This window comes from Varroa jacobsoni, unplaced genomic scaffold, assembly GCF_002532875.2.
Source record: "Varroa jacobsoni isolate VJ856 unplaced genomic scaffold, vjacob_1.0 scaffold_813, whole genome shotgun sequence".
NCBI lineage: Eukaryota > Metazoa > Arthropoda > Arachnida > Mesostigmata > Varroidae > Varroa > Varroa jacobsoni.
This window is the reverse complement of record NW_019213715.1, coordinates 50,281-75,794: the sequence shown is the minus strand read 5'-3', so window position 1 is coordinate 75,794 and position 25,514 is coordinate 50,281. Positions and strand designations below refer to the sequence as shown.

Below are 25,514 nucleotides of genomic sequence, written 5' to 3'. Positions count from 1 at the left end.
TTTCCGTAGCTCTGCCATGGCGTAAAGGGCCGGTCTCTTCAACCTGTCTCTTTTCCTTATATGACTGTAGTATTTGTATAATATTGAGATTTCCTAATATGTTATTTAACTTTGAATAAAAACACCAATCAATCAATCAATCAAATTCCATCTATTCACCTTTGCTGATAGTTGTTAAGAGTTTCATAAATACAAATTAATACAATATCCCAATATGGAAAATAGTATATAAAACGCTTTACGTCATATGAATTATACTGTGCTTTGAATAAGAACAATTATTTGCCCCGGCAGCATCAATCGATTATCTATTGGCCGATCCCTGCATATCTTTCACGCAGCTTTTCAATTCCAATTTTTGAGAAGTTAATATTTTCCATTGGCTAAAAATTGATCAAGATAATTTTTTTAAAAAATATGTTAAATTTTCCCATTAAGGAAGCTCTGCCAGGATGAAAAGATGAGTGACGGAAATAGCAGGGTGGAAACCCTCTGCCTTTCGAATTTTACATACGATATTGCCACTAGACGTAAGATCAGATGGTACACACACGACATGTATATTTGCTCGGGTTCGAACCCGTGTCCCTAAAATTATACCAGATAAATACGTAACCCATTAAGCTATTACGGAAGTGTATGCCAGGCAAAACATTCCAGGAGAACCCGGCCATTTTCAGCACGTTACTGACCATGTGTGTAGATAGGCGTTGTGATGATGCAACATGTCTCCTTTCCTATCGGGCATAATTAGGCACTTCTATTTGATGAACTGTCTCAAACGGTCCAACTGTTCATAGTGCGTAACTGAGATAATGGATTGGTAGATTTCTCACAAAAGGGTACTTCTTCGCAGTACCATTGAATTCACAGAATTAGTTCCTTTGAGCGGGGTCCGGTTCTAGCACTCTGTATCAAGCGTACTATCACGCTGTGACCGTGATCTGCTATGAATGCAGATTACCCACCTTTTCTAGCCACACTTAAAGGGTCGTCCTAGTTCAATTCTAGAACATGTTTGGCCATGCGCACACGGTTCATTAAGCGATAATAGGTCAAATCATGAGAAACCCAGAATTTTGCTCGATTGCCGTAATGGTAAATTTGGACATCATTATTATGTTTTGCGCAGCCTGGCGAAGACTTATTTGTGGATCTCAATGGAGGGCTGCGAGACTTTCAGCTTCGTCATAATCGGCCGGCACGTGTTTTGCCTTTGATGTTCGAGTCACCACTTAGAAAACGAATGAACCGGTTCCTAACCGTGTAATCGGCTATAGTACTAGACCCATGCACCCCACTAGTTTCTTCAAGAGCATTGAGCCCCTTTTAAAAACAAGACACCAAAACCAACATTAAATACACTCTCAATATGCTAACATCCTTGGGAACTTATCCAACCTAACTAGAACGTCTAATTATCGAGCAGCTCGCCAAAAGGCAGCCGAGGAACATCCCTTCAGATATAGCTAGGCACCGCTATTTATCTCTCATGGAACTTCGTTTGTGGCGCGAAAATGGAAATCTATTTAAAATTCGCTGAGAACTTATTGGACCAGTCAATAACGATCAAGGCGAGAGCCACTAGCCAGTAAACATACTTCATATGCAGCCGTGGATTGACGGCATACCTTAATCTAACTTTCAACTTAGGCGATCAGTTTCAGTAAGAATGACCCCCCAACATTTTGCCAGCACCTTTATAGACACGTTCTTATTTCCCATCGTATGGATAGATTCGGGCCCAAATCGTTGCAATCAATTTACAGTTAAAACACTAACTATTGTTAGCCACTTTAAAGTTCCATGAGCTATGACTGTTATGCTAACCATAAGATATAATTGTACATTCTATTCGTAAAATTTCAATCTGAAAGGTAGTATTTTTCTAGTAGCAAACAGATACAAAATATGGCCATTGTTTTTACATTTTTTGGTAACTATCAAGCAGGTATAGCGCGTTTCTGTGGATCCAAGATGCACCCGTTTCCCGCGTCGAGATGAATTACGTCTAGGGCAAACGTGGCCGCTTGAAAGCAAATTTGGCATAGCGTCTGTTGTTCGCTGCTTGCAGAATGTTGTTGATGGTATACGCTTCTGCTGTAACTGTTTATGGCAGCAAAGACTGAAATTTAATTTAATTCGAGATGGAGGGCAGACAATGGGACGACGGAGCTATGCCCGCTCTGCGGTTGCCGAATTCCCAACAAGCTGTGGGAATTTGAGAAAAGAAGGAACGAAGCTGGAGCTAGGTTAGGTCTTTCTGGAGAAAAGAAGAGGCTTCCGTGGACATATCCTTCATTTCATCTAGCAAAATGCGTTCATATACGCACCGTAGCGGTGGGCTGTGCGGTTGAAGCAGGAGAGGCAGCCTGGACCAATCAAAAAAAATAAAGCCAATGAACGCATTCACATCAGTGTCTTGTTTTGCTGCCTCTAACGAAGGTAACCGAGACCGAGGTAGCGAAGACGTGCGAAGCTAAATTTTAAGCAAACAACACAAAGCACAATTAGTACGCTTCGACATGCACAAAAAATACTTGATTTATAAATATGGATAATAATAGTAATAATAAGAAAGATTATACAGATAAACAATGGATGATGGAACTATATGATGCCTCAAATTACAAGTATAGTTTGCTGTTTAGTTGATTGGTGTGGCGTAATTAAATGAAAGGGTCCAACATTTTTTCGACATCATAAAACGTCGTACAATACGCGTACGTTGTACTGCGACGATAAATTGTAAAAGAAGTATTCTTTAAGGAACGATTGGGCTTGTTCGCCCCCCACTACGCAGCTGAGGGATATTTAAGGGGGGAAAAGGAGAGGAGGAAAATATCCCGTAAGGAATAGATGATATGGCCAGCGAACGGACGGGGGTCGAGCAAACATCGCTGCTAGTGTACTCGTTCATGTTCCTCTAGCTCGGAGTCGGTGCTTCAGGAAAACGGCAACTACAGCTATAGCAGTAAGTCTGTCAACGATGCACAAGAAAAAAGAAACTGTATAGCAGTAGCAGGAGCGACCGCACGAAGCCTGAGGGAAAGAGTGAGTTGCAGAGGGGTTTCTACTCGATCTGGGGAGACGGACTAGTGGAAAGGAAGCACCGGAGGCAATAGCCACTTTACTCCGCAGCGCTTCGGCTTTGGCGCCGCGCGGTCGGTGTATAGGGACGAAGGGGCGTGGAAGAATAGAAAGGGGCCGGCTGTGCCAGCTCCACCTTAAGGGAGAAGTTAGAAGATGGTCGTCGTCGTCGTCGTCACAGTGTGTGCGCGCGTATGTGTGTGAATGTGCGGCTTGCGGGTGCTCAAAGCAGGGGGTTCGTGCAAAATTGACGTTGACTTTATAACAGCGTCATCATTATCATAATAAAATATTTAAACCACTGCCAGTAGTAGTAGTAGCAAGACCGAGTTCGCCACGTTGAAGGGAGCGGTCGCTACCGACATCGGGTCGCTTCCGTTTGTGGCTCTAGAGTCGCTGGAGCGCAAGCACCTCTTCTTCTCTTCCTCTTCCCCTAGTCCGGGGGAGTGTCGGAATTGTTGTTGTTACTTTCGTCCGCTAGCAGCGAAACAGACGTCTGCAGCCGCCGGAACTGCGCCACAGGCATCGCAGACCACAGACAGGCAAACTGACCGAGTCAATGGAGGTGAAAAGGCTGCAAGTAGAAACTAAGCAACAAATGCATTTTGTCTCTACGTACTTGCTTAGCTTTGCGAATCTATCCTCTCTGGGTGTCTGGGCGATGTTGCTCGTTTAATGTGAATATGCGAGGGAAGGCTAGGGGGAGAGAGTGTCTTGGGCGAGGAAGAAGAGTTGGGCTCATTGGGGACTGTTGCTCCCGTAACGGCACAACATGCGCAGAATTATGTACTGATCCACGACGGAGCAACCCGCGGTGCGATCAGCGGCGCTGAAGACGCACAGCAATGAAAAGGATATCGAAACGCCTCTCCGTCCTTCGGGGAAGGCGTGTCGGTATTATCACGTTATCTAAAAGACGGTTTATTAATCGTAGTACTATCTACACTAAGGCTTTAAAGTCAATCACAGAGAGTGACCGAAACGAAATTGGCCCGCTCCGATCTTGCCATTAACTGATTAAACCTAACGGGCTCTTCTATGTCTACTTCTAACCTTGTTTTCCTAGATTCGTATTTCATTAATTATTTTTTGCTCATGGCACCATTTCCTGTACCACCAGACGCAAGATTTCCCCCTCAACGCGTTCTTGTTGCACACGTAATAATAACATCAAATAGTATTGCGACTATGGGACAGCTTTTGTCGTCTCATGTTGCAGAAACTTAAAAACTTCAAGCGCTCATTACATTCAGTATATCTAAGTTTACCATAGTAACGAAGAACATTTAGAAAAAAGAATTTCGACAGGCTAACTTAAAGCGATTTAATGTTTCAAGTTGCCGCTCACTTTTTTCTTTGTGTCCAAATTATACAAGCCCGCTATTTTTGGCACAACAAAAGTACACCAGGCAAAGCCTATACATTTGCTCAACTTAAAGTGAAATGGTCCGTTATAGGAATGATAAGATATATCTACATACAACTACAAGAATTGACCGCACAGTTGAAATCCGATATGATAAAGGCCAGGGGTTTAACTTTAGATAGAATAACTTGCTGGGCTTCCTAAACGACGACGTACTCTCAAAATATACTCAGCTAGCGTACAACAACTTCACTTGCAATACATGCGTAAAATGTAAAAAGTACACTGTTTTTGCCGTAAAGGAAAAAAATGTTTAAGTTTCGCTTCTGTAATGATTTATCGATGAGTAGTAAAAGAGATATTGTGGTTACGGCTAGAAAAAGTGTCGGCGCGCACATGTGTGCTGCTACAGCCGCCGCTGTTAGCATAAGACAGAATCTTCTGAATTGAACCCCGGTCCTCCCGTCGTGCGCTCCACACCCAGTCCCTGGGGAGATTTACTCGCAGTGGCCTGAGTAGCTCCAACTACAAATATCCTCCAACAAACTCTACAAACTATGGCTGTTCATCACTGCGGCTGCAGCTGATAGCCTGGCTACAGCGTACTACCTTTTTCCAACCCATCATGTCGTCCTCCGAAAAACCATCATCAGCATTGTCATCACCATAGCGGGCATTTTGGATCATCTTTGGTGACACTGCTATATATTGGTTGTTCTGGTGATCATTTCAAAAGTCGATTTTCGGGGGTTCCACATACAGACAGATGCAGACACAGATACGCGCGGCTGTGGGGAAAGCACAGAAAGCCACGATGGATTGTGCAGAACAAGAGAGAAATTGCAGGTTGTCCTCGACGTTCCCTTAGGATGATTCGGCTTTTTTAAAAGACTTACACTACATGATATATATATATATATATATATATATATATATATATATATATATATATATGCATTTGGTCCGTAAAGCCATACTGTTATATTTTCTTTCCATAGTTCGAGTTCGTATGTAACTTTCAGTAAATACTTGTAGAAGTCCATGTAGCTGACCAAAACATGGCTTGCCAACTTTAAAACCCAGATATCCAGAGATGATTTTCGCCGACTTATAAAGGGCATGTGTGAGGCGGAACACAACTTAATGATCGTGGCTGTGACACTGTGCCACACTGGTACCCACAAAAAGGAAGAGAAATCGTGGGAGTTGTTGCAACGCGATATTGATATTGGGGGCTTATTACATTCGAAATCGAATGGTCGTCGACCTAGCCGGTGCTGTTATTGTGCTCAGGGGGTGAGCCCGTCTGAACCTTGGTCTCTGCGTTTGTCTTTGAAAGTGTGCATTACCTCTTCATGTGTAAATGCAGCAGAATGACTGAATCACTTCAGGAGAAAAACAAGCGAACATCGCAAAGAAGTATCGTCCTGCCCGATGATTACTTATCGACAAAAAGCAGCGAAACAACAATTGTATTTTGTCCTTTTTTGTAGTGAGTCAGGCTCAGGTTAACTGGCTGCTCCGAGCCTTCTCTATATTAGACTTACGCTGCTTCGCTCAGCATGTATCGATATATACTAGCGGCTACACAAATCTGGGTGGGACATTCTGATCCGGCCTCAGGGCTAAGTGGAGGACGATGTCACAGATAGGACCTGATCTGTCTTCACCTATTGGAAAAAGCGAGGCAGGACACCACAACAGTAGCAGAAATCATAATGACGGTGCTGGCTGGGCGCTCGGTGGCTCTGTGATATGCATTTGAGATATGAAGAACAAAGAATAATCAGGACACCACAGAAAAAAAAAAAGCCTTGAAAAGCCTTAAATTGCAGAGTTTCAGTCGTTTCATATGTATGTACTCGTTCCGGCTGACTGAATGTCGCATCTCTCGAATCTGTTGTTAACTCCGACTTGTTCTAGATGTATAATAAGCTTGGCTTTTAGATGGCACATGTATGATTTGTTCAGAGTAGAAAAGTTATAAAGGAGAGAGCACTATTCTCACTGCCAAGAAACATCGGTACCTTTTGAATAAAATAAAGCCAAATGGCTATGCGATTGTTGTATAGTGATTGAGGATATACTGATAACACAATCTATACTAGTTACGTGCAATTAGGTCTATGTATATGCCATTTTTGATATCCCTACCATCTCTATAATTTTATAATTTAACCTAAAATTGTTTGATGAAAAAAAAATCTAAATATCTCTGAGTTGATCTTTAACATTAAGACTAAAGGAAGATTTTCCAAACCTTAATCAGAAGATAAGTTAGTTGTAAAAGATTTGCCCGGAAGCATTGGGCATTCCTCATGGAAGTATACGTAAAAGTAGTGTAATAAAGGCAGACAAAGTTTCATGAACTTCTCAAGAGGAAGTTTTAAATACGAACCAGCGATGCTGACCTTTGTTGGTCGATCGAGGTGGTGACCATTTGAGCCATAATGAACCATATATCTAGCAATATACACTTATAATAATTTCTTGTTCAACATTAAAATAGGTACTTCGTTTGACAGAAACTTCAAACATTAACATTTTTCTAATGCACATCTCCCGTTTTATACCATATTTTGCTTTTTTTCGTTATGATGTTAATTCGGTTGTGCTAATTGTGCGTTATGTGAAAACCACACAGCTATAGGACGGGAACGCGGTTCATACGTCGGGTCAGCACGGTACCCAGAAAATCTCCGACGTTACGCAGTGTTAACTGGCAAAGTAGGTAGAAAGTTGGTACGCAGAAGTGATCCATGTGCTGCGTTAGACTGTTTTGAAACAGGTAAGGCAGTTGCTCTCGTTTCGACCCGTACTTTCGTGGGTAGCCGAGGTTTTGGGTATCTCCTAACTGTCATCAGGGCTCTCCGAATGTACAGAACACTCTTCTTCACCTGATAGCACAGTATTTTTCGGATCGAAGAATCCGGATTAAAATATCTGTATACGTACGCGCACTGCTGCAACTTCTGCCAGCTAGAAATAGGATCTATTCTATCGAACTCATACCTGCCGAACCACTGTTGGGGAAAGGTAAGCATACGCTCCACAGATTCTGTCGGGCAGCGCGAACAATCGGGGTACGAGTACTAGCGTAACAACAACCGGATGTGACGAGAGGGCTTGTTTTGTGGGCTTATTGTCACGGACTCTTGTAAGATATCCTCTGTCGCGTCGAATAGCGGAAGTTGCACGACCCCCTGACTTCGCAGGCACGAAAAGGCCGCGAAATGAAGACATCCCTCGCAATAAGCGTTGCCTAGCTGTAATAGGTCAAATGACATAAATAAATACGTCTAAGGCCATAAGGGTGCAGAGCGAGTACCTGTTAAGTAATAGCTCTTGCCAGCCACTGACCAAGCTAAGCCGACCCGTATATTGAAGCAAGCCGGCATTTGTAATTAAATGTTTGCTGTTGGTGTTTGTACTATTGTGCCATTATTTCGACAAAGGATCGGCAATCACTTATTATAGCTCTAATTCGCCTATCTCGCCTTCCAGCATCTGTTCCAGACACTGTATTTAGCGTTCGTAAATTGTCGGTAGCATGGCCAACACAGATGGCATTGTGATCTTCGATCCAGAACTTACATATAGTCTAGTTTATTCAATAAAATTGTAAGCCTGGCATCTTCGACAGGGATAGTCCTTTATTGGATCTAAGAAATAAAGGTCTTTGTGTAGTAAATCAAAAACGAGAATCGAGATACCGTAGCTGCCCATCATAGCAGTGGCGTTTGTTACTCTAAAGCTGGTATATAGGTATTTAGCGTTCGGTTAGCAGTTTCAACACTATTCAATTGCTATAAAGTCATACAATGAAGCAAAAAAAAATTACAAAAAGCCCGTAATCTCGGCAAGGCCTATCGCTAGTCGGGTGAGTTTGTTATTGTACTCGTTGAAAAACGAAAGACGAATAGATTGACAGCTGGAAACCAAGGGGAAGAATAGGCACAGGCCAAAAGAAGGAGATGACACGTTCAGTTGTGTGTCTACGACACACAACTCGGTATGCTTCGTATCCATTTCTAGCAAGGCTGCCAAGAAGACTCCGATAATAGTTGTAACTATTATCATCGATTCTAGTTCAGAACCTAACCAAAACAATATTGACATATGCGACCATACACAAACAAGCGTAGATGTATATTTGTGCACGCAAACCACTTCGGGTGTCTCCCTTCTTCTATATAGACGTCTATCGGCCCTGTGGATTTGTGTCGTAAGCCATAATAGCCACTGAATACTACATACGACTATGTACACTTGTACACTATGTCCTGTGCCAGCCCTTCCAGTCAATATTAGCCTATGCAATACAGGTACACGGTACATGGTCGGCGATGAACAGTCACGCAGGTTATCATTTCAATGAGATGGCTGACTTTTTTGCTTCTTTAATCCTCGGGAATTGACTTACCATGGAAGCAAATACACACCAGAAAAGCGGAAGCGTATGAGAAAGCAAGTCTCTCCATTGTGGCCGGTCCCCAATTGGGTTAAATAAATTGGGTAAAAAAAATCGCCAGTAGATCAAACGAGCTAGTCGCAATAGAAGCGTCATAGCAATAGCTGTATACAAGCTGCTATTGCATTGAAGTTCGTCGCAGAGAAAACGGAAGCCTGTAAAATATATGTATATACGTACGTAATTTTTGTCTGGGGCGTGGCACCGAATGAATTGTTAAAGTTGGAAGATTTAAGTTATTAGTAATTGTATACGTACGCGAAATAGGCATTCCTCTAATCATTTTAGCTCTTATTTCATTCAGTTTCTCCTAACCATTAAAAAAGCTGGGCGCAATAAGCTGTCCTCGTGGCTCTTAAAGTCAGTATTCATAAGTCTCATCATTCCGATTGATAGATAGAATAAATAGAGGCTTAAAAAATCAGGGTTTTGGTGTCATGATGGAGGCCTGTGTCATGGCCTTAAGGAACACAAGCGACCGAGTGCTACTGCGAAGTTACTACAAAGCACAGCACCCAACTAGTAGATACTTGGAGATGGAGGGAGAAGCAGATTGGGGGGTGATTGTCGTACGCGAGTGGTAGCTACTGCTATTGCCGCCGCCGCTGCCGCCATCGTCGTCGGCGCTCGCTCGCTCGCTATCGCTTTAAATGCTAATAGACCGACATCAAGCGAGACGACGATCTAGCCAGGCACCCACCTATAGACTCATCCGAGCACCCATCAGAACCCCGCGCAATTGACCTGAGTGACGCCAGAAGAGGATGTAGAGAAGTGCTTGCCGAGATCGTTTGAAGATGTAACGCGAGTCTGGCTGGCTGATCGGTTGATGCGACTCATGACTAGCTGGTGGATGGGTGACTACTGAAGGGGAGTTCTGCTTGCGAGAGGAGTGAACTCGGAAAGTAGAGACAGGGGGCGGCGCGAGGAGGCGCGAGGGAGAATAAAGGGACACGTGAGGTAGACGCTGAGGAGACGCAGCCAAGGGGGCACGTGCCGCTGTAATTGAAGCTACGACAACTCCAAACCTTCGTACAGCTTCTCACTGGCGATTACCTACATTCGTCTCTTTCGTTCGAAGTTGGCAGTTTGTGTCTCAAACCTTGTAACTGCTTGTTGCCCTATCGGACGAATGTTGCTCAAAAAAGTACATAAACGCGCCAGTATTCTTTTCAATTGAAATCTATTAATGGTGGTTTAGCATCCGAATAAAGCCCTTAGGTGATGAGCCGCCACTAAAAGAACATGAATCACCGACAAATCAAGTCGTTCCATCGAAAAGGACTGAATTGCCTGTGGCATTTTCTTAGAACACGCATTTCGATTCATAGTTGAAAGTCATAAGTGCAAAATAATCCGTTCGAAAAATTAATTTGCTCACGGTATCGATTTTTTTTTTTATCTTTAAGACAAAGAGGAACTTTAGCGACTTCGGTAGAGATCGGGAGCTCCCCAAAAGCATCGTCAAGCTGATCAATTTCTAGCTTTATTTTACGTCTAGCTTACTTATAAGCTTTTCCCGCCAAGTTGCACGTATTTTGGAAGCTCGGTCATTGTGTCGTAGTTCTGTTCTATCGTCAAAAGAAAGAAACGTTTCTTTGATAGCTTTTGTGTAAAGGTGTTGCTATTTTTCTCTGCCAATAATTTCCAGCGTTTACGACGATATTTTTTCAAACGTGTTACTAAGAGCATTTTTAAAAAATTTCTCAATACCTTTTATCCTATTCACCGAAGCTAGTTCACAGAGTGTGCGTCGCTATCTGCCTCATTTTTGTACCCCAGAAAGCTACATGGTCCAGAAGGTTCAGCAGAGATAACGTAAGAAAAAGCCGAGTGAGGGGAACATGAGCAGCCATCAAGTAGGTTGGCTGGGTTGCGTTTCATTTGGGGTGGAAGTGACGGCGGGCCTGCTGGGGGTTACCGTCGATGACGGTGGCTACAATAAGTGAAGACGTAGAGTAGTCGACGCTGAGTGCAGCAGTGAACGGATGAGTTAGAGGAGTACCTCTAACAGCGAACGATGCTTTGGCGTGTTGCCTATCCCGCGTCAATGTAAGCAGCAGGTTAAGTTACGATTTGCTAGCATAGTAGAGCTCGAGCGATACAACTCCCGAGAGACCACTTGCGGTGAATTTGTGAACAGATTCTTCCTTTTTTGCTCTATATTGCCCAGCTCAATAGGACCATAACATTAGTGCAGTCGGTACGATATTGCAGAGGGCATCTTAGCTACTCCACTACGCAGGAAAGGACCCTAAGGTGACTGACACTACCATGGATTTCGCTTCGGGTACGAGGCTAGCTGCCCCCGTGACAGCTTAGTGGCTAACGTATTTGCGTGTTAACCTTAAAGACATATTGTGGTCCAGGTTCAAATCCAGGCATAGACACACCTCCTCTCTTGCTTGGAGCCGCCTGATGGATTGTGTGAAGGAGATGCTGAACGTAAAACCCGAGACATAGGAGGATAAGGCTAAATAGAAAAGATTTACTTACTAGCGAAACATGCGTGACCACCAGTTGTGTTCATGCATCAACAATAAGATTTATTCATGCCTTTCTTAAACATTTAGGAGAAGATGGTTACCGAAATTCTATGTCCAAACGCAGGAAAAAAAAAGGTCTATCTTAAATAAGTATAGATTTATATACGCATAATTTTTGGATTGGTTTTCTGTGCAGCAGTGTCATAGAATTTAGCGTTAGTTAGGCTATTTAAGAAGACAGCTCGTATCATATTAGAAAAAAGCATCAATAGACATATGAAGCTCTTCCTAGAGATTCAAGTAACTAGCTTTAAGCAACCTTGGCTCATCCCAAGAATAGTAAATCATAAAATGTAATGATTTTTTGGTAGAGTAATGCCCCATGCATCCGTTAATTAACGTGCAATCTGAATAAGAAAAATGTGGCTGATACTAGAATCTGTCGGTCGGTCTTCTACTTTTCGCGCATATACTGATGATATGACCTGCGATAGTCTTCATCTTCGTTGTTATTACCTGTTGATTCCAACATTATTGCAGTAATTTTTTTTTCCGCTGTCGTTTATCAAAATTAGGTAAAAACTAAATAGGTTTTTTTTTTTGTTTTTTTTAATTTTCCTCTTGACTACAGATGGCCGAATTTCTTGAGTATATAATTTAGGTTGCAATGTCTCAAATCTTAATTTTCTTTCATTTCTAATCTATAGCTTGGCCGTAGAATAACGAAGCACAGTAAGTGACAATCATCGTTGCCCTGTCGTCTAACTCGTGCAGTGCTGGATAACATGCTAGGATTTGACCACCCACTTGCTACAACGATCATAACATTAGCTCACTCGACCGCAATAGCCATTACATTAGTCCATTCGGGATTACAATCATAGCATTAGCCTACTCAGGCCAATTCCACCAAGTCAGGGGCAATGCAGTCCCGTAGTGCCCCATATACCTGGCTTAGTTTTATTATGGCGGAGTATGGTGCAACAGCATTGTTCAGATGGTGAAGTCCATGTACCTTCTCGTAGAGAAGCTAGTCAAGGATATCTTACCACATCGTAATCAGGCTTAATGAGCTTAATGCGGTCACCTGAGTCTAGCTTTGTAGCTCTGTATTGAGTTCCAGTGTTTTGGCCCAAAGTGTTAAGGGTGGAACCATGCTTAGCGATGCGCGCAGGATACGGTCGTGCTCAGCTGTTCTCCCCCACTAATGCAGAAGCTGTTTTCAGAGACGTCTAAATGACCTCTGTACCGACGTTCGTACGGCGATGTTCTTTCTATGTGCAATTCGTGGCTCTTTCGTGGCATCGTTTATTTTCCCTCGTTTGCACTCGACGCCGTGTCTTAGCAGTCGGAACTGGTTGTTTAAGAATCATGAACGACCCAGCAAAGCAGAATGTGACTTTAATTTATGCTTGATATATCTAAAACGCAGTAATGCAGTAAATTACGCTACAAATATTGTTGAATTTCACATTCTGAACAACTCTAATACTCTGCTATAGATGTAGTCGAAATGTATCTACTTTATACGATTGGCTTTGATGACTTATTGTGCCTGAACAGGCTCTATTCCAATTTCTCAGACGAACGTTGACGTATTTTTTGAGCTACGTGCACCGAACAATGATTCGTAAGCGGGCATATCGGTTAAAGAAACAACGCTAGTCTCAATATTATTTTAATTCTTTGGTACACAGACAAATCAAATGCTCCTAATTCCGGTAATGTATATTACCTTGAGCGGGATTCACTGCACGCCCAGCGGTGTCTGCCAGCAAATGTTAACTCTATCCTACTTGATCCATCTGCAGAAGCAGAATTAGAGGAAGTGGCCAGCGAGTCCGCGGGGAAACATTTTACAGCCAAAAACATTAGGAAACATAGCGGCCGCCGTAGCAGGTTGCAAGGAAATTTCTTAACACATAACGGCGAAGTTAATGCAAGTTAATATATAAACGCTAGGCAATATAAACGTTACGATGTTATATTGTTTTTCAGATATATATCTTTGTGTGTACATATACACATATGTTATTATTTATAACAGATATGAATTGTGTACAGCTTTCGGCAACCAAACTGTGCTCGTCGTGTACACGTCAAAAACACCTACTGGCACCTCCTATTGTCGAATAATATGTTGCAAACAGTTCATATATAATAGACTCGAATATTTTAGGGTTAAAAAGACGCTAAATGACGTTTAAGAACTGGGCCATTTTTTTGAGTCGGTTTCTGTTGTCTCTTGTCTATCGTGAGTGGGGCTTACATAAAGCTTACTAACTAAACGGCTGCTCAGTCGAAACGTATTTCTGTTTTATTTAAACTGTAAAAGTAGTGACAGAATCAACCGTTTCCAATTTTCTCTGAAAACAAAATCAGTATCGGCGTGAGCCTTCATTGAATTCACTTACAAAAGCGGAACCATATATAAGAACTTTGATAATTTTGATGTCTTTCTGAGAGCTCATACAATAAAAATTTGTGGGAAGTCCGAGTTAATGGTGAATCATGAGGTTGATTCTCTGGGAAGGTAACTTAGAACATTGCAATTGTCGCTTACGGACAGGGTTGATAATGTCGATATAATGCCTAGGAATATCACAATAATGGTCTTTGATAATGGTGTAGCAAGATCTTCGAAGAAACCCTCATTTCGTACGTCACTATGGCGTTTTTCAGAGCGAAACCATCCTTCCCTTTCTGGTCCATTTAACTGGGAGCCTTAAGTTTCCATTTTGCAGCCGTTACCCCGCAAACTTCTCCTCCTTCGACCCCTGAGAGCCACTTCTCTATCTCATGCTTGGCCCTAAGTCGTATGCATGAAGCTCTTCCGCCTTTTACCATAGTCCGTAAATCGGTACGAAGGATCGCTCAGCTTTTGCTTTCGACCTGGTGAATGCCAATCGTATGTTATTATTGCTCAGCCGATTTTAATGTCATAGATGGTTGGAATCAGTATGTCAATTAGAATATCAATGTCACTCTTACGGGATTAAAGCTAGACAGGGTGCATCTTCTAGTTCGGAGCTCTATGCAAGATTTATGTTTACTTTTACGTTGACTCTCGACCACTTTTATCCATAGGCAGAGTAGTAAGGACCGGTGTCCTAATTATGTAAACGTCGGACCCGTATTATTCGACCACGGGAATCCCATACGCGTGAATGAATCACCCGTTTTCTTCGTATCAACCAATTGGAGCAGACCGTCACTATCACACCCTTAACAGACTGAGTTAAGTGGCTTTCGTTCGCGGTCGAGTCGAAAAGAAAGGACAAAAATTAATTATGCTTTTTTAATGAGCAACACTCTGTCGCAGAAGTACTTCGTTAGAACCGTTGTTTCAAATCAGGAGCGGAAGAACATAACGTGTGAACTTCGTTTGTCAAGTGGCAAGATCTGCCGTGACCGCAAACCTTTGCAGTATATTTAAACGATGACTGTCCTGCAGTAATCAGCCTTTCACTCGACCTTCAGGCCCCAAGTATAGGTACATTATTTTGATTTACCCAATTGGCTCTTATATATTGGGAAGGACTAAGCGTTGGTTAGGGACGAACAAGATATCAGTTAGGACTTTCATATCTTAGTTGCTTTGTAACTAGGAACTATTTATTTATAATTTATAAACTTGAATGTAACCATTCAAGCCAGACTTAGCCCGCTCTCACTGTAATTAGATTGAAGATTATCTCCAAATCTAAGAGTCGATAAATTCTGTTCGATCCGCTTCGGAGAAGTTAGCTTGTTTTTTTCGGAAACAAACAACAATCATGTCACACGCGTACCGGCACAAAGACAGATACGACAGTGAGCCTTTTAATGCAATCCAATCTGGTATGTGGGTGCCTTACCGTGGGGCTACTTGAAAGGACATTATGCACACTTGGCTTCACAGCTAGGCATTAATTTGAATTAGGAAGATGTCCTCTGTATAGAGCATAGTGCGTTTGTTTGACATCCATATCTGAGGGTCTCACTGATCTGAGTGCTCAGATCAATATGGCATTTGCACAATGCTAAGTATTAATTGAAGTAGCAATAATAATGCCAATAATAATATCGATAAGAATAGGTAGTAGATTAAAATGCGACGCAGTCTTTCCATAAAAAGAACGTTGACTTCCATCATTACACAACACAACATTAACTACGTTGAACGTTTGTCCCTGATAATGGCCCACCTAGAAACAGTGCGTGTTTTTCTAATTTGTATTTCATCGTTAGTCCTTCACGCACGTGGATAAGAAAAACACGACCGTATCCCACCCTGGTCATGCTTAGAATATCAACTAGCTATTGCTATTTACTATGATTTGCCGTTGTATGCTAAAGAAAAGGGGATAGTGAGTAGATGCGCATCGAATGGTCGGCTGCTGCTGTACTTTTCTCAGATCGGCAGGATCGGCCAGGGTTGCTGACGGGGGCTAAGGTGTCTCACGGTCGGAAATAATGGGCGGGAAGATGAGGGCAGCAGCGGCGCCAGACGGCTGGTGGGTCTTCTTGTCTCGTGCCCAACATCGCGGAAAATGGGACGGGAAAGAACGTTAGTCCTTAGTTCGCTTCATTCGTCGACTTCCATTGGCTGCTCACCGTCGTTGCCGCTCGTTCAACTTCCTCGATGTATTTCTCTCGTAGCGGGAACATCGTCCCTCTTCCTTTGTTCTCCCTTGAACAAGCTGGCATAGTCTCCTCCAGACTGTTGTCACCCCGATTTGTGCCATCCGGCCGAAAGGCAACGAAGGATACTCCCGCAAATCCTAAAAGTTGCTTAAAGGTTTACTAGGGTCGGCAGTAACTACCGCGCTAACTCAATTGAGCCTAAATCGTCGTTCGCTCATTACTATCTAAAGCGACACCTTTTGTTCTAGATAGCACCTTTTGTCTTATCCTTCTCCGCCTTCATCGAAAAAGTGCGTGCTTCAACTTTAGAAACGTCAGAAACATAACAAAACCCCTCACTAGTAAATTTCAACGTAACGTTTAGAGTTTTGATATACTTAAAGTAACGTAATTTAACTGTAACCGACATGGTAAAGGCTGAGTAAAAACTGTAATTAAGTTCTGACTCCAGCAATCTAAAGCCTAAACAAGGGCCTAATAGGTCTATTTATGTTAAGATTTATCAACTTCAAATACTTAGTGCGCAAACCAACGGAGCCTGGAAGCACAACATTGGTATAAAGTTGTGGTCTGGGCATAAACAAACAGGCTTCGTTTCGTGACGGCTGGTACCCAGCCAATCGTATGTCCGACGGAATGCCTAACGGCGATACCCGACTTGAAACTCGAAACATAGAGGCGTAGCTTTCTTGGGTTGGAAAAAGGTTTCCGCGCCTTCTACTAACTAGAAAATATCTCATTCTTAATATTGTAACAGTTAGCTTTTATGTTATTTATTTCTCGTCATTGTTCACGACTTTCTCCTATATTTCCGCTAAATAAGATGTGCCATCTCATCCAAGAATAGCGGTTTTTGTCTCGAAGAAATTTTTCCAACCATGTTTTGGGGTTTTGGTTCGTGTCAAAGGTCAGGCCACGAAGATAATGGTCCAATCAATCGGAAAGATGAAAATCCGTCGCCATAGAGTTCGCAGGGTATAAACAGTACAACCATTCGAAATCCAGAAAGACGATGTTTGCGATATGTGGCTTTGCGTTATCATGGCGCAGGATATGACGTGGCCTTGTCTACCAGATCTTTCCTCTTGAACGGCTTAGTCGACTTGATGTAAAAGGACCGATCAGATAAATGTGCCGATCATGTACTTAGTTCGTAGGAAGTTATTTTCAGTGAATCAGCCTCTGACGGTCCCGGGACAAAGCATAACTTTTTTTGAATGAAAATCTGATCAAACTCAGATTATCTTTTTCTAAGACCATTCTTTTGGATCTTGCCTTTGACAATTCTGTAAAAATCGGTCATTATGATTGTGTGACTCTTGATATCGGGCGGGATGTCAAGGTGCAGCGTTAAGCCATAACTCCTCGTCGGATTCAAAAAGTTCACGAGGTAATCATGCTCTAAGTTTTTGCAAGAGAGCGTCTTCAGGGGGTCGTCATCAAACTCAGGTGTTCAGCCAGAGCGGGTGCGTCCTCTAGGTTTTAGTTCTGGGTTTCTAAGCTTGCCAGTCCACCCTTGAGCAAATGTCCCACGCTAGTTGATTTGGCTTGTATGCATAGCGCAGAATGTGTCGAAACTCCATTTTCAATCGTCTAGAATATATACCTCTAAGGAGATCTTTCGAGCGGAAATTGCACTCATAACATAACATAGCTATCGTTGTGGTGCGCTCATAGCCTGGGATAAACGCTTTCGAACGGTATACTAGAAAGGAGCAACAAACACCAGACCCGTTTCATCTGCTTAAGACGGGTCGAGCGCTAATTTCTTTTGTCTGTTGCAAACGCTCAAGGAACGCTAAAACTGTATTATAATTTAGCTATATTTCAGCTAAATGAATTTTTATATCCTTTATTTTATTCTTTAACTCTCCACATGGCTCCATGCAGCTGTTATGCCAGCTTGCCGTTTTAGTCGATTTCGTGTATATAATACGTCACTTCTCCAAATCCCCCGATTCTTCTTCTGCCTCATTATCTCAAATCTTCCACTTCGTTGTGCAGGCGCTGTGTCCTAATTGGCCTTGAAAGGCTATTTGAAGCCACCGTCAAATTCTCTAAAAGGGTTCACTGTCAATGAAGACGGCCTTAGGGGCAACTTGATAGGGTGAAGCTCTAAATAATGGACTGACTAGCGAGAGTTCTTAACGCATGGACACACTTCGCTAGTGTGTATTGAGATCTCTTTAGCGATATATTTCTAGTTTTGATATATTTTGTTCTGTTAATGAACAATCGTGAAATATCTTCTAAGGTCGACATCAGATATTCAGATCTTCATCAAATATCCACTCAGCCATAAAATTATATTGACTAATAAACTAATAAAAGAAGAACCAACCGGCCTCAAATGATAGCGAGTTTCGACGACGCGTGTTTTTCAATGCGAACGGCCTATAACGGAAACTACTTACTCAGCGAAGATTTCAGCAAGTTATAGGTATAATATATTAAATAAAACGCAAATATCATGTACGTTCTGTATGTACGTACGTACATGTCCATATCCGTATATATATATATATATGGCGATGTATGCTTGCGGTCTCAGTTTTTCCAGTATCATAAATGATTTGGTTCGAGCGCGATGTTAGCCATGGACGCTCTGATCGATATAAAAAAAACTCCTCTGTCCTACAAAATAGTGAAGGTTTGTATTCCATTCGGAGTAATATAAATTTTAAAACAAACAATATAAACACTTAGAAAAACATTGTGATAATATTGGTTAGCTGGGTTAATCCATTAACCTGTCATTTTGGATAGAGACAAAATGTTTGTTTAAATTTTATATTAACATGCTATTGACATTCTGGTTCGTGAAATTTTATATTTTACGTTAACCTTTTTAGGTGCTAGATCTAGGTAACTAGGAAGAACTTGGCCACGAACCCCGTGTGGGTAAACCTTGCCCGGAGGCTGTTAGGACAGTCTGCCCACCTGACGTAGGGTAGGCAAATACACTCAAAGGCATCAATGAAAAGTGAACGAAAGCAAAATAATATCGAATGAACGTAAAAATACTAGTAGTAGTAGTAGTAGCAGCCGGCTGATGGAAATAGAACAGAAAATTGAGGTATTTGTTTTGGCGTTACGTACATGTAAACCAAGCTTCTATTCTATGCGACAGCAGATCGTTGAATCTTCCGAAGTGGAATGAAAGCTGCTACTAGTATGGTAGGGATAGAGAAAAACTGTACAAAATAACAAAAAAAAAAAAAATAGCAATTGTCGACTGCATCTCTTAACTTAATAACAAAATGTTTTTATGCTATTAAAAAATCAGCGTTCACCCTGAGATAGCAGGCGCTTAACATGCCGATAGTTTTTTTAGTAAAAGGTGCCCAATTTAATAGCTAAACGCTCATTTAATGTCACGAATTAGGTAGAGAAACATTGTTTCTATTTGTTCTTTAATGCTGTTAGCTCTGTGTGAAATGGTTAGAACGCCAGCCTGAGGTAATCAATCATATATCAATGAAGAACGAGCTGAATAGATAAACAATATTAAGATAAACTGACGTTTCTGTGTATGTAGTCAAAGATGGTCAAAGGAAATGTTTATGCTGAACATCCGCGTGTAATAGAGCTATCACAGTTCCTACCCCCTACCCGATTACCTGAAAGCGTCTGTACACCACACTGCAGGTCATTATGTAACGCTTTTTGCATTACTAAAACACCAATTAAGACAAATTCATAGACAATGATTGGTTTAGCCAGCGTTTCTTGTCCGTTCAGCTGATATATGCGTGAGATCCTACCGGATCGCTGTCAGGGAAGCTTATATCGAACGGGCTTTTAGCATAGCAAAGAATTGTCGAAGTGTTTATTTGAACAAAAATCAGTCATAGACACAAAAATCCGTTACTAGAACCCCCGAGCTCGCTTACGCACCCACCACTAGCCCCAGTTTAGCCCCCGTTAGCAATGCTTGCTATTGGTTTGAACTAGCACTCAGCCGGCATACTAGGCAAGGCAGGACAATGGCAACAGTTAAGCTGTACAACATTTGCCTAGTAAAGTGATACGAATAGAGAGATGGGATTTCAATAGGGGAACTGGCAAGCGACGCGAGGTAGACACCCCTTGGTGAGTTTATCCATCCAACTAAACAGACAAGTCGTCGATACTTCGTCAATTAACACCACGAGGATATCCAAACCATGAGAGACAGCTGTCACACCAAGTGAGAGATCGATCTTCAAATAATCAAACACATAAACGATGCTTCATGAATATATGCTATTAATTATTCTTGCTATTATTTCAAAAGCCCGCAAATGGGATATACTATACTACAGGTGTTAATAGATTCCAACGCGATAGTACTGCGTCTATTCGAACACAAACGGTGTATTATTATAAAAATTGCGCAAACATACCTGTGTCTTTATGCGCGCCCAAGTTGGTTAGTCGTAAAGCGACTATCGTAGCCCTTCAATAGCCCTTAATTTTAACACTGAGAAGTTTTCTTACTTTCTTCAATGTCTGAACCGTCGACGACTTTGTCGTAGTGTTACCAGCCCGAAAACAGATCCAACGGCATGGACGATCTAAAGATTACGACCACTATTATCGATATTACGACGACATTTTGCTTGCTGCCGAAGAGAAACAAGGAAACGCTAACCGGCTGCATTTGGGATACAAAAAAGTCTCCGATTTTGCTGTCCTGATGAAAACCTCATGTCATACGATAACGCGTGGCGGCCGTAGCTACTTTCGTAGACAAAATGGTTTACTCACTGAATATGGGTATCTCAAATCTGGGTTGATTTGAATGTTAATCTTTAGAGTTGCTGGGTTGGGAATCATTGTCTAGTGTCATTTGAGTAATACTAATGGAATTTTAATCACAATTATCATTTCGACTTTATCTCTGCAATTTGATGAATGAGAAAGAAGAATACTGATCTACAATCGATTTATAAAGTAGAGAATTTTGGAGCTACAGGTTGACGTGTACACGTCAAACGCATTGCTTTCTTCTGAGTTTTGTTCGATGACCGAATCAGTGGGTGATTGGAGACGATGAATTCTAGGGAACCTAGGCTCAGATTAGCCCGCGGTACTGGCTTCTCGATGGATAAGGATTGGATAACATAAAGTAGAATGGAGCACAGATGGACGAGGGGCGGGACAGGCCCTGCGGAGTGGCGAGAAAAGTGGTCGAGGGCGGGGGGTGGCCTCTTAAAACGCCGTGAGGTGGTTATCCCACCGACAATCCTCTGACAACCGTCATCTCATCATTCAGCGTGGAAAGTAAAGTATAGGTGGAAGACTGGGGGTAATGGGGTTACGTCGTATGAGGGTAACAGTAAGAGATACAGGGGGCAAAGTGTAACGAGAAGAAGAGGAGCAAGAGCTAAAGTCGTCTCCTTCTGCAAACTTTAATAATCATAATCATAAAGGCGGCCGAGGCAGTGGCGGTGATCAGAGCGGAGAAAAACAGCAGTGACTGGGGCCCACCATTTAGAGTACCACGTCACAGAGGTCTGATGAACTCGACTGATCTGAGTAGCGAACTTAATTACTTTATACGTCCTAACTAGTATGAAAAAACCTGCAACAGCTGCAGTGAGCCATTCAGTGTGTAATCGGCAGCGAAATTGGAAATTCGTTTGCTGATGTTTACGGCGAAAAGTGGAGAATATTTCTTGTCTGAATAATACAGCTTTCGAGGCCTTACGGAACGCGCTAGAGCTAAGTCGACCCTTGAGATCGTCCTGCTATACGAAGAAAAGTAACTTTGGCTTCAGTTAAACTGATCGTACAGGCTCAGTACGGCATGGGGCAGAGCATATCTCGACCGAATTGCCACCACAAAGTAAGACGGAGGCATTGGTGCCTAGCATTCAGATGATTTCAAAACAACATCTATGGATTTCTCGACTTTGCCATTAAGTAGCTACACTTACACAACCGTCAATCGCTTACGCATATGTGTTAATTATTTCAGTTCCATTTGGTTACGTATCCGAAACTAATTGAACTATTGCCGAAATAACTATTAATCTCTTCTGGATTTTCAGGTCTTCTTCCATAGTAGATTTAAATAGAAATAGACAGTTAAAACTATTCAGTGTGCGATAAAATAGAATATAGATAATGTTAAAAACAGTAATTTTTGGTCCAATCCCGTTTTCTCTTATTCAATCCATACAAGTTCTATGTACACTTTGGCCCAGATGGCCACTTGAATAAAAAAAACGATCATATTCGGTTTACTGCCACCCCGCTACATTCCTGACGCCATAAAAGACCTAAAAATTTACAATGATAATCAACAATACGTACGACTAGTACGAGGTAAAATAAGATCTGGACATGGTCACGCTTAGGGCAAAACGCGTGACAGCGGTCCGAGCACCGAGTGTAAGTTTTACAAAGTGAGTAATTTCATAGATACTGAAAACCAGTTGCGTTGGGTTCGTATCTCCCAGACGAATCTAAAGACGATTTATCAATATTTGATGGAATATCGGTTTCGGGAATGTAATGGCCAGCTGTTCGCGTAGAGCATACGCCATCTTAAATCTAGTTTTTTTTTTTTTTTCAGCGATGGAGAAATCGCGCGTCCGATTTCCGTGCGACCGATACGAACTATATCCATTTCACAGTTCAAACAGATACGGACAAAATGGCTAGAAGTCGGAGTAGCCTTATCACGATGCCATAAATAACGGCTCAGACGTGTGATGCAGGTGCGCATCAGTTATATGTTAAAGGATTACATACGTGCTAGTAATATTCGTTCACATATGCTTATAAGCGACATTTTTTTTACCTCTTCCTGTTTACTCATCTAAATTACAGAAATATAAAAAGGAAGAACGCGTACTGAGATAGACGAGAATCAGTGGATCACTGTACATTTTTTCTCAAAGACGATTCTTTTTAAGATAGTATTACCTGTTCCAGTCGTTTGACGCCAGTTTCCACTACGGCGTTTTATTCAAACATTATATAATCGCAGTGTCTGTAGAAAACGTGCCTATTGATATATAAAGCAAAAACTTGTTTTTTTACAATATGTCTTTTAATCAAATTGGTAAACAAATACTGTTACCAATGGCTATCAAAAGTACGAACCGATACTTGTTAATTACTTCCTATAGTTAATGGTGTACGTTTGTTAAGAATTCGGCGTTTTCGATGGTAGAACTAACGTCAGTGAACTTTAGTAGCGTAAAAATTCGTATAAATAAAAATAGGTAACTAATTGACCACACGTACCTATTCAAGTTAAGTAATTCAATTATATATTTTAACTTATTAAATTAATCTTAGTGTAATTAGAAAAAGTTTAGCACATATTCAGCTATCCCTAAACTTGACTCTTAGCAAGTTCTTACTGATATATCGTGTAGATATTTGACGGTTTGGTACTCTTCTACAACCATAAAGCCCGCATGCATAGCTTTAAAATAGGTGCCTGCAATAGAATAGCCAAGCTATCGAACTTCTCGATAGTTGCGATTGGACTGGGAATCTGGAATACCATTTTTGCGCAAAGTTATAGTCTTAATTGTAAGTTGCGGCTTCTACTGAGGTTGCTACGTGTCGAAATAAACCTAGTGTCTTCAATAGCCCAATAATATTTACCGCTTTAACAAACAAAACTCATTTTTGCTCTCAATTATATTTCGAAATATTCTTTGATTTCGCCCTATCACCTGGCTGCGTCGTAACCAGCTTCCTTCTGTAATATCAGCCAACGCCAACTTCCTCGATTTTTCTTCACTTGTCCCACACGCCATTTGTGTTTTTATTAAAAACGTATAATAACGCGAACAGGACTAGGAGATCTGTAGAATTAGAACACTCGCTTGGGCCGAAGATTCGTCGCAAAATTTAGCTTGGGGCACATTTCTATAGATGTTTCTAAAATCCCACATTATAGAATAAAAAAAAACTCCTCAAAAGCCGGCTCCACTGTAACTCGATAGGTAAGTAAATGCTTAAATGAACCAAGTTAAGTTTTTTACAAACAGCCATTGAAAATAAAGCGGCCATATTTGCTACCTAATCATAAGTGGGCTGAGTCCGGCTGGTCGCGGCATCTACGAATCTATCTGTTGTCCCATTTCAACCGTGGTAGTTCTGTCAAAACGTCCTGGCCTTGCCAAGCGTTCCGCGTAAACCAGCCCTAAACTGTCCATGCGACGTTGACGTTGGCGTTGTACGGCTTAACACAGTCGTTTGATTCGTCGTTATTTCCTGGAGTTCCATTAGGCCTACTGAGCTAGTAGCGTTACGTAGAGCGGTTTGTTGTTTCCATACGATATACGGTGGTGAACATATCTTAGGTTATGTCGTCCGAACGCGGACGCAATGCCTCTTCAACACCCTGCAAAAGAGTTTAACTAATAATATAATAAGTATATATAAAATAAGGATAATAAGACAAGTATAGTAATTCTTATTCCTGCTGAATTGAGTTTCCTATTTCGACAGATTGTTGAAGCAATACAAAAGGAAGAGCTATAGAAGCTTTGTGCGGACGTTTCAATTGCCAGCGCCATCATTCCGAACGCTAGGTTAGTACTTTTCTTAAGAAACAAAAAACGCATACATTTTCGAGTGACAGCATTTCGTAGACGGTCACTATATGCCGCCCATCACCTCCCACCCCTTTGTTGCAACCTCCCCGAGCGTTCCGTCTTAGGGTCTGTTGCTTTCCCTTTCCAGCTACTGATAGTGCGCGAAGTTCTGCATTTAGGATAGACGTTTACTTGTCGAAAGAAAAGCATCATCGATTACCTGTAACTAAGTCAAAATTGTGAGTGCATCAAGTTAATTTTACTTCATTTATCGATCTTTGCGCCATTTCTATTTCCCTAATAAGTCACCTGTAGCTAATCACTCTATCACGTTATGGATAACATTATCCCTATAGGCTTAGGGCAACTCTGTCCCACTGTACTGTTCGAATAACTAAAATACAGATAACTAGATGAACGCTGAAGCTGTTTCGTAAACCGACTTTTCCAGCTTTCGACTATCGACTAACAGTAAAGGCTCATCAGTCTAACTATAAATCGGGCTCGTAATCTCTGGGCTTGCGGACGCTTTGACTCCTGCGCTGCGGCATCCATTTTCCTTCATCGTTTCCATTCATTGCACACCATGTAAAGCAGCAATCGTGGACTCGTTTTAATGTCGTCGTTCCAACTTAGCACACAAGTCTTAAAACACGCAAAATACCGTATCGGGTCACGTGGTCCTACTTATCTGTCGTGTCTGCTAGTGACGTCCGCAATGGAAATCTAATCAACAACATTGAACACCATGTGATGTATTCAGTTGTGCAGACGATAAATTTCTGACGAGAGCTATAGATCAACGGCAAAATCCAAGAATAGAATCTGTATATTTATACTATTTCATACCTCTGCTATGGCAGTGTTGCAGCGTTCACTGAATTACAAACTGAATAGCAAACTTCATTAGCTGTAAACTTGAAACGCCG

The 25,514-nt window shown here is 41.7% G+C and overlaps 2 long non-coding RNA genes across 3 annotated transcripts in view; both read right to left on the bottom strand.

The window, feature by feature from the left end:
* LOC147753004 (uncharacterized) overlaps window positions 1-1,319 on the bottom strand; it is a 7,913-nt gene extending 6,594 nt beyond the window's left edge. The window contains exon 1 of the long non-coding RNA XR_015312528.1: window positions 693-1,319. This is a non-coding gene — a long non-coding RNA (uncharacterized LOC147753004). The remainder of the gene's footprint in view (window positions 1-692) is intronic.
* A 21,962-nt stretch (window positions 1,320-23,281) lies between these two features.
* On the bottom strand, window positions 23,282-25,406 carry LOC111264019 (uncharacterized). 2 transcript variants are annotated; one of them, XR_002682605.1, is made up of 3 exons: window positions 25,056-25,406; window positions 24,618-24,811; window positions 23,282-24,392 (listed from the first exon to the last, which is right to left on the bottom strand). It is a non-coding gene; the product is annotated as an uncharacterized LOC111264019 (long non-coding RNA). The 2 variants fall into 2 exon arrangements; XR_002682606.1 differs by having other exon boundaries at window positions 25,078-25,406.
* Window positions 25,407-25,514: the final 108 nt, after the last annotated feature.